The sequence below is a fragment of the Gavialis gangeticus genome, unplaced genomic scaffold (assembly GCF_001723915.1).
Source record: "Gavialis gangeticus isolate Ggan-Ray unplaced genomic scaffold, GavGan_comp1, whole genome shotgun sequence".
NCBI classification, from domain to species: domain Eukaryota; kingdom Metazoa; phylum Chordata; order Crocodylia; family Gavialidae; genus Gavialis; species Gavialis gangeticus.
The window spans coordinates 24081026-24091472 of record NW_017729030.1 but is presented as its reverse complement, the minus strand read 5'-3'; positions in this window follow the sequence as shown (position 1 = coordinate 24091472).

Below are 10447 nucleotides of genomic sequence, written 5' to 3'. Positions count from 1 at the left end.
TTTCTGATCACTTAAACCAGTTTATGTATAATGTCTGTCGCTAGCCTCTATGACAAGGGAAACATGGACTACAAGTTACACGAGATTCACCAGGACAGTCACAGCCAGGACAATCACAGTGGTTTGCCATAATTCTTCATTAAATGCCTTTGTTAAACAGAACAGAAGAGCAAAACAGTTCTCTGGCCTTGCTGCATGGTGATTTGTTAATCTGTGCATGTGACAACATAGGTGCTCTAATTCTCTGCTTGCAAATATTCTGAGGATTTATACCTGATTAGAATAGGGTCCACTCAAGGCTCTTTAATAAAATGTGAATAGTGCACCCCTCCTCTAGAATTTCTCACAAGATGGGAGCTCTAACATTGATCCTGAACTTAGCTAACATAGTATATTTCCTCTTACAGCAATTTTCCTCATTTCCCAAAATCAAACTTTTCATTCCCATTCTAACCTCCCATACTCTTATTTCTAACCCAGATAAACTCTTGACCTTCAATGCCCCAACAAAAGCCCACTGGGTTCCAGCTTTTTCCTTTCACCCCCATGCAACATGAACAGTCTCCCAGATTTGTCACTTTTTCCCTGTTCAGGCCAGCAGCTCCTCTCTGATCATCTCTGAGAGCTTCTCTTATTCCATGACTTTATAGAACATATTTTTCCTCCTGTAATAAGAATCCTATGTGTAACATTAGAAATAACAACAGCAAATAATGTAGCAGCACTCACCAGAAGCACAGAGTATGGAAGGAGATACATCTCTAACTTTTAGAAGCTGCCATATTTATTCGAATCCAAGACCATTTTGAATTTAAGATGACCCCCAGCAATTAGATTCTATATGTGGGAAGTGCATATATGTGTTATAATTTTCCATGTATAAAACTTAATTATTGCAGGGTCGTCTTGAATTCATTTCCATCCCCATCCCCGCGTTCTCCCACTTCAGTGGGGAAAGCAGTGGCAGGGGAGCAAGAAGTGGCAAGGGGTCAGGCAGAAGGGGAGTCAAGTGGTCTGACCACTTCCCCTTGCCCGTCTGCACCTTGCCCCCTGCTGCCTGTCCCCCACCACTTGGTGCCCCAAACCCTTTCCCCTCTCCCCACCGCCAGTGCTTACACTCCTGGCATCTACCCCCCGTGTAGTGCCTGCACCCTCCCACACCTAAAGATGGGGTGGGAACTTCCATTGCTGCAACTGCCACTGCTTGACAGGGTGGGAGCTGTAGCCACAGTGTGCTCCATGCCCCTAGACAGAGTGGGGTCAGAGCCGGAGCTGCAACTAAGGTAAGTGGCCATGGGAGCAGAGCTGGTGGGGGTGGGGCATAGCTGCAGCTCCAGCTCTCAATCTGATCCCAAGCCTGAGCCCAAGTCAGGGCCAGAGCCAGAGCTGCAGCAGTCCCCTGCCACTGCACCTTGTACTCAAATCCAAAATGAGGGGCTTATTTCCCCTATGTTTAACGGGGAAAAAACTTTGTCTTGGATTTGGGTAGGTAGGGGAGTTTAGGTAAATTCATAGTTTATCCAAGTCAGTAAACCAATCCCTTCAAATAAGGAGCTGTACTGTGAATTCAACTCTCTTCTCCAAAATTGATAGTTTCAACTGAGCTGTGATATTTATTTCACAATAAAATATATAGCATCCTTTCTAAACTTGTTGGGGTGGAGGTGCTGCTGCTATGGGCAAAGCCCAAATGAAACCACAGTCCTGTAAAAGGTGATATTATATTTTTATGAAAGGTCAAAGTGTCACAAGGCAAAATCTACAAGGATGAAAGCAGCTGATTAAGATACTGTAGCAATACAAAAAATTAAGAACATAGTGAAATGTGATCAGAGACACCAGTCTTAGGAGATAACTTTAAATGGAAATTGATCAATGAAGGTTTACATGACAAAGCTGGAGCACAAGATGAAGGACAAAAGATAACTCTCTTTGATATGGCTGTGTTAGTTGATTGAGGGCCTGCATCAGCTTGTCTCTTTAAATTTTGACTTAACCAATTATCATTTTTATATATATAAACTTGAGCTACCAAACAATTCTAATATATGTGAACATAAAGTTCTCAACCAGGGTCTGTGGTTTTTCCTGGGCTACAATTTATTCAGTAAGGCAGATAAGCATGGCTTGTACTTCACGTCAAAATGGTTTCATAAGGAAACCATTTGCTCAGACCCTGTTTTTATTAAAGCCACATATATTATATTAGTTCCTCCCAACCCCTGTGCCCCCATCAATACATAAGCCAAAAGATGCATGGTAAAGGAAATCACAGAAATTAAATTGTGCAAATACTCTAACAAACTCTTATTAATAAGGGCAATAACAAGCATTTGGCTCAAAGCTAACCGGAATTCTTTCCCAGTGGAATTTGTAGCCTGGCAGCACAGTTTCCCTAAAACTCCACAACAACATTCCTGTTGCACTACAATCCAACTTTAGTTTTAGTCCCAAACTGTGATTTGTGGTAAGGATACTTTGGTTTGACAGCCCAATGTCACTTTGTTTTTATACAATCGACTTTTTTCATTATGATCCACTGGCTTCAGATAACAGTGATGGAAAACATTTTCAAGTGGATATGACAAACTGGTAATGACTAAGAAAGCAACTAACAAACTTTTTCTTATTTCTTATAGTCATCCAGTTTGCAAGAAGTAAATGATAGATGCTAGCCGATAACTTCTGGGGGACGAGGGTAGGAATGAGAGAATATGGGGAAAGGGGTGATTTTTTAATGTATCTTCAAAACCTACAGTTAGAGCCTTCCAGGACAGATTGGCCAATTGTAAAAAGTAAATGCAATGTCTGTAAACGAAAAGGGATCGGAATCAAAATGATACTCTTATAATATAATGGCTTTATGAAAACTTCTAATTTGGCTTGGCACCAGAACCAGCAATGGATTTGATCCTGGCAGTAAGATACTGGTATCATCCCTCCCTTAACCACTGTGGAGCCCTTCACTGTGGAATTCTTCAATGTATTTTATGCCAAATCCAAGAGTCCAAATATCAGAAAGCAAAACAAAAAGAAACCTAAAATTTGGTTTCACCCCTGAAGCATACCTGGTGCTTTTTTGGTATGTTATGCACCCAAAATTATGTATTTTTTGGTATGTTATGTGCATTATAACAGTTCTGATAAGGAAGTGGAAAAGGAAGCTTGCAGTCAAATTCACTGGGGGTATGAACAAGCACCTGGAGAGCAAGTAGTTGTACTCCATTTCATAGCACCACTGTCTCCAAACTAATGACTAATCAGGGACCTGAAACAACACTCATTTTTTCTTTTTTCCCCTGGAACTCTGACTCAGTACAATCCAACCCACTTTATCTTCATTTCTTCCAGGATATGTGTCATACCTTAGTCCTGCCATGGCTTCCATCAGTGGGAGTTTATAAAATAAGCCACTTTATTCTTGCTGATACTGCACTACATCATTGGAGTTATACTGGAAAGGAGTTTAGCTGAGTGTGTCACAGAGATATTGAGCAGTGAAATTGCAGAGATATTTTGATTTAAAGAATTCTATTAAAATAGGTTTGGGGAGAAATATTTAGCTTATCATATAACATTGATAAAGTTTTTCTTACAGAATCAAAGGAGAAAATATCATGGGTAAGACAAATGTGTGAGTCTCAACGAGAAATTACCAGACAACATTGCACCATGGAAAAATATTAGATTTTCACAAAGAGCCTGTAGGATGCTTAAGCATGGCTCATTTTCAGAGGTTTCACCAAAATTTAATTAAGAATAATATTTCTGGAACAAGTGAAAATGTGTTGTAAGAGGTCAAGTGTTACAGATAGATGGAGAGATGTCTGTATCAACACTTCAACAGGTCCAGGACAAATCATAGGAATGGCTGTGTCTGTATGTGTGTCTGTCAAAAATAGGACATGCAGCTATATTCAGGAAGGATTTGTAAATCAGACATGAGACCAAATCCTGATATGCTATGAACTGGTATAAGACTTTAAGTATAGAATAAAGCAGTAAGATTCTAAGTCCCAAGGACTTAGATGATATTATTTAAGTTGATAAATATTCAGAAGACTGAAAAGAAACATAAACTGCATATGGTAACAGAAAAATGGGTTATGAGTGGGTCATGAGCCCTGGGCACTGCATAAAAGGAGAGTGAAAGGTAGGGGTGGGGGTGCCTCACACTCCCATCCTTTATCCCCTGTTTCTCCCCTGCATAGGGCAACCACAATAGTTTTAAGGAAATCAGAAGAGCAGCAGCAGTGGCACAAGGTGCAGGGGCAGTGGTCACCTGTTTACTGCTGATGTGAGAGATTTCACCTTTATTTCCTGGCCAAAACCAGTGTTTTAATTGCCACTCAACATGCATTTTGGCAGGAAAAAAAGTAAATGAAATCCCCCTAGGCTGCTTTTCCCACACCAGGTACTGTTGAAGGAATAGTACTGATCATATGCCCCAGAAAAATTACACCATACATGTGTACTTAGGATTCCCTGTACACTTTTAAACTTGCATAGACTCACTTCTGCATATGGACATAGAATCATAGAAAGTGAGGGTTGGAAGGGACCTTAGGAGGTCATCTAGTTCAACCTCCTGCACAAAGCAGGACCATCCCCAGCTAGATCATCCCAGACATAGTTTTGTCTAGCTGCGTTTTGAAAACCTCCAAGGATGGAGTTTCCAATACCTCTCTAGGTAACCTGCTCCAGTGTTTTACTACCCTCCTAGTGATACAATTCTTCCTCATATATAACCTAAACTTTCCTTACTGCAACTTAAGACCATTGCTATGTCATGGACATGACTAGTTGTAGTTTTTGGAAATGGAAGTGTTCAACAGTGTTACTTGGTGATGGAAGCTGGATGCCCAGACTTAGCGCATACTGACAAAAGTGTCAAAAACTAAAATTAGAGTGAGCTTAAAAAAATCTGCATTCAACCTTCCTATGTCTCAATTAATCCAACTGTAAAATGTCAACAACACCTACCTCGGAGGACATAATTAATTAAATGAGGCTTAATTGATGTTGACAAAGCACTTGCAGAGATTACTTGATAGATAAATACTATGTACAAAATAATGTACATTATTATTATTATCATCATCATCCTTCGCCTCCTTTACAAAGGGATTTTTTTGCTACCTAACCTTACCATTTTTGCTGGAACCTTTGTGACTATCTAACATGCAGAGAAAAATTGGAGCTTTTCTAAATTAATATACAAAAAAACAGCAAGAAGGCTTATTAAAGTACTCTTTAATGTCAGCTTACCCTGGACTTAAGGTAGAAACATATATCCTCTGGATAAATTCCATCCTATATTATAATAATAAGTGCGTTGTGGGGTTGCTCAACATATTTTGTATCTCACAGCATTACAAAACCTTCAGTTTGTTACAACTACTCAACAACACCATGAAAGAAAATAATCAGTTAGGCAATTTGAACTACTCTACTTGCAATGATAACCCACTGTACTTCTCAATCTAACTGTCCATTCATTGGACTGATGTTTCCTCATTTACTCAATGGAGGTTCAAGAATACACTAAAGGTATGTACAAGCATTACATTTAAAATGCCTGAACCTAGTTTAGGGTGATCTAAATGGCTGAGCATACAAGCATTTACAGAGATTAAATTGTCCTAAAAATGACACCTCTGAGGTGAACTAACTTTAGATTGACCTGGGTTAGCCCAACTTAATGAATGCCCATGTGCGTTCACAGCACAGCCTTGGGGAAGCAAGCCATTTGCCGCAGCTCTGGGGCTGTGCTGTTCCCCACCACCCCAGACTACCTCTTCAGACTGGGCAGGCTCCCCCCTCCACAGACTCACTGCCTCCCCCATCCATGGACTCCCCCAATCCCTTAACCACCCCCCTTGACCTACTTATCTCCACCTGCCCATGAGAATGCCTGTAGGCAGCAGAACCTAACTCAGGTTTAGATGGCCTAACCTGAACTGCACAATCTGAACACTTGCTCACACCAAAGAATCCATTAAACTTATGTCTATGTAGCCGCACAAAACTAAAACCAATTGAAATAAAGAGAATCATCAGGCCTGCTGCCTAAATTAATCAGAATGCATCTGATTTCATGTAATTAGCTATTGATAGTGATGTCAACATACACTGATGCAAAGTAATTTTCCATCCTCTGAGCCTAGTACTGATATAAAAATGACTCAGAGAGAGAAAAAGAAAACAAGCAATTAAACAGATCTCTTTTGGTACACTCAAAGCTATGCATGGTGTTATCACTAATTCAGATAGTAATTTTAACATAAGTACCACAACAATGCATTTATTTGCTGGTCATACAAAAGGTAAATCTGAGTACAGAAATTCCAATATGGAATGAACCACTTTGGTGTCTGTGTATATGATCAGCCTCTTTCAAATGAAGTCCATGCAGGGAGCCAGTAAGCAGAAAACATTAGCTTTACTTTCTCAAACCTTGGGAAATAGCGCAGGGACATTTTCAAAATTCTGCAGAGCATAAACAATGTTGAGAATCCTTTAGCTATAAAAACACACACAAAACCAAAAAGAAAAAGAAGAAACCTCCCTTCCAGCCCACATATAGGCCACTGATAGGCATTCATTTCTAGCAGCAAGAATATCTGTGAAATTCTTACCACTAGAAAAATAGGCCAGGAATTGGAACATATATGCATTCCAGCCCCCTGAAAAGCAGTAGCTGCCATGGAAAACACTGGGAGGGTCCAACCTTAGGAGGATGCTCCCTCACAACCCCAGCAATCAGCTGACTCCCCTAGCAGGAACCCTCCTGGTTCCCATGATGGGAGAATAGCCTCCATTCTGTACACTTCTCCAGGTCAGCCCTCCAGGAGCCCTGAAGGAATTGCCACCATGGTGTAGCTACATCCCTTCCCCTGTAGTCTCTGGATCATCCCAGAGAAGGATGGGAGGCTGGGGGAGGCATCTGTCCCAGCAACCTCCTGGAGCCACAAAAGAATGCCCCTCCCCCAACCCAATCAGTTGAGGTCCCTATAGGGCTCCCTGACAACTGGATCCTGGGTGGAAAGGAGATCAGATACTGTGGGATACTGGTGTACAGCCATTCAAGTTAATGCAGGTGGAGACAGATCTTCCTGATAGGAAGTGATCCAATTTTCTTATGGGAGAGCCAGTTTTCTTCTGCAAGAAATCCCTTGAATAGCTGCATGCTCTCCTTTTGTGCCAAGGGAAAGGCTTTTCTCCTGGCACAAATGTAACACCTGTCCCTGGCCATAGCAATAGAGCTTGACAAGAACTTTAGAATTAAGGGAAACTATTAAAATATTAAGAAGCTAAGAGCAAAAACTAACAACCCAGTTTCAACAATAATGAACATATGCAGTAGATTATTTTAATCTTAGTTGTAGATTGGTTAGTTACATCTTTAAATTATTTGTACGCTTTCCCATAGGGCAAAATATTTGCTATCCATTTTATTAAGTGCTGCCCTATTATTTGGATTGTTAGCATATTTTAGTTTATTTCATTAGCTGAAACTAGGGGGAAAAGGTAGCTAAGGACTGGTTAATTGAATGTTACAAAGCAGTACTGCTTGAACTGCCATATTGGAGCACTTCTTCAGCATAGCTAAAAGAAAGACAAAAAGGACTGATTTGTGCCTTGCAAAAAAGCATGAGGTGCTTAAGTGGTTTGATCAAATTTATCCAAGGAAAAGATAGTTGAGGCTGGGATGTTCTTGGTCAAAGTTATCAAGAACAGCAGCCAGACAGACTGAAATTGTCAGCAGGCCTGAGAAACAAATCCTACTCCATAACACCAGACTACAGGTAAGGTCCCAGACATTGAGACAGCTTTATCACCCTGGAGAAAAGAATGATGCCAACTTATTCATTACTAAACATGTGACTGATAACATTCAACCTGACATGCTCAATGGATACACCCCCAAAATATGATAAAGATGAGATAGTCATTTAATAATAGAGCTCTCCTGGATGGATCACTTGCCTTAACGTTGTACATCAGTGGCTGTAAAAAGCAAAGGACAGGCTGACTGTGTTAGTAGCCTGTATTGTAGTAGGAATAGGCAAGCAGAAATTACTCATTGGCAAAAGCAAAGAAACTAAATGTTGTAACAAGAAAGGCAGCTTGCAAGGCACTTGAAACAACAGCTATCTAGTATTCTTTAATTTGCTGGTAACTGAAGTGCCCATTCAAACAATGCTGCTGAAAGATTCAATAATATAAGATTGTTTTTCCTACCCCTTAGTGCTCCACAGCAGTTATTCAGCCATGTGACTGGGGTCTCATTCCCTAGTCACATTACCAAAGCTATGTTGGACAGAGGATTATCTCAGATGTAGACACCAACTTAGACCTGAATGCCAATTACAACTGAGAAAAACCTAACACTTCTGAATTAATTAGATCTTCTCAACACAGTGTGGAAAAATGTGAAAAAAAACCACTGTTTTTGCCAGGCAGGTGATATGCTGCAGACAGAAGAAAGTCAGGGACCAGATGACTTGGTCATCAGACCAAACAAAATGACACAACAGTTTACCCATTGGTCTGCGGGACACCATTAATAAAGACTTGTGTGAAGCTATATTGGAGTTGCCCCCAAGAACCTGACAAAGATGATACCCAACTGCCTGTCTCTTCAAGCAATACACGTAAAGCTCTAAATACACTTCACTGATTTATGGAAGAGAATCTTTGTGAAGAGTGACCATTTTTCTCCAGCAGAAGATTCTGTTGAGAAAAAATTAGGGCAAAAGACAATGCAAATAACAAGAATCTGCTGTAATATTAGATCCTGTGAAGGGTTAAGATTAGTCTTGAATCATCCAGGTGGAATCCCTTACAAGTGCTCAGCTCACATATAAAAAATCTGCCATTCATACCACTCTTCTACCACTCAGTAAAATATGAGACTTTTGGGAAAGGATGCATTAGTGGAGACAATGTATGACTAAAAACATCTTTAATTAAGTCATATCTACTTTCCTAATTCATGTTGACTAGAAGCCCTGAAGAGGAAAAAAATTCTTCTGCCTCAATAGTGAAGCAAATGGACAAAGTTAGGTCTTAGTTTATGGTCAAGGCACTCTGGGAAATGACTCACAAATACACATGAAACTTTATGGGCATGTCCAGATGACCACGCACATGCAGGTGATCACTGCACTGATAATTTGCAGTGCAGCAGGAGATCCGGTGTCAAAAAACCCATGGACTAAAAAAACAGGGTGGCAAACTTGGTAGCAGTGTGCACCACCCAAAACCAGAGCCTGACTCTGGCTCCTGGCCAAGCTCTGTGCACCCAGATTACTGCTGCTGGAGCCCCGGGAGGCACCAGGATGCCAAGGTAAGGCTGCTGGCCCCAGCCTCCCCTATCCCACCTGGGACAACTTGCCATGTGCCAGAGCACATGTCAATGGGTGTTCTCTGGAGACAGGTAGCAGCGGCATAACTATGTGCCACTGCTATTTGTCCCTGGGGAAATGCACATGTGCACTCATCTGGATGTGCCCTGTATGTTCTGTTTCTGAGCCTTCTTTTCTCTTACAAAGTGCTGAGTATTTGTGCTAGAAACAGATAAAAATCCATATGCTTCCCAATTGTATTGTAGGAATACAGCTTTCCCTGGCCAGGCATATTACATCTCACAAATCTTATTTCCTTTATGTGAAAGCAGAAAGAGGCTACATTTGTTGCAGCTAAATACATCTAATATATTTAATGTGTGTGCACATGCACACGTGCTATTGCCTGACTTGAATTAAACTTTAAGTGTATTATCTGTCTTTACACCTGATTTCATTCCTATGCTATGGCTAACCAGTCCCATGAGTTTTGTTTGTCTGTTTTCCCAAATAATGCTTTAAAAACTAAATGTATCTCTATTTTGCTAAAAAAATGCAGTAAGTTATTGATCTGATATTTGAATCAGCAGGTTCTACATACCTCCTCATTGTATTTGTCACATTTCTGTTAATTTATTTGTTAATTTAATTGATCATGTCATTCATACAATTAATCTTCCCTTAATTTATTTTATGAGACAAAACCTACTTGGGATAAAATAGGCCAAGATTAAATATAAATTTAAAAGACAGCTTCAGAAGAAAAGAAAATGAAAGAGATGGGTGTGAAAGCACAGACTTTTTCTATAACAAGTTTTATTTCTTTTCACTAGGAACATCAGGGCAAATTTTCAAAGGTGTTTAGATGCCTAATAATGCAGATAGGCTTACTAGTATTTTTCAGAAATGTCTAAGCAAGCTATGTGTCCAAGCAGAGTAAAGTTCTTAATATTCCCTTAGCTGCTTTAAAAGAACCTGTCAGGTTCCTATTTGTATCTTTAGGCATCTGAAACCTTTGAAAATCTGTCTTCTTCAGTCTTTTCAACCAATGACAGAAAAAAGATGTGCTTGAATTTGCCTGACCCAAAAAGAAGGAC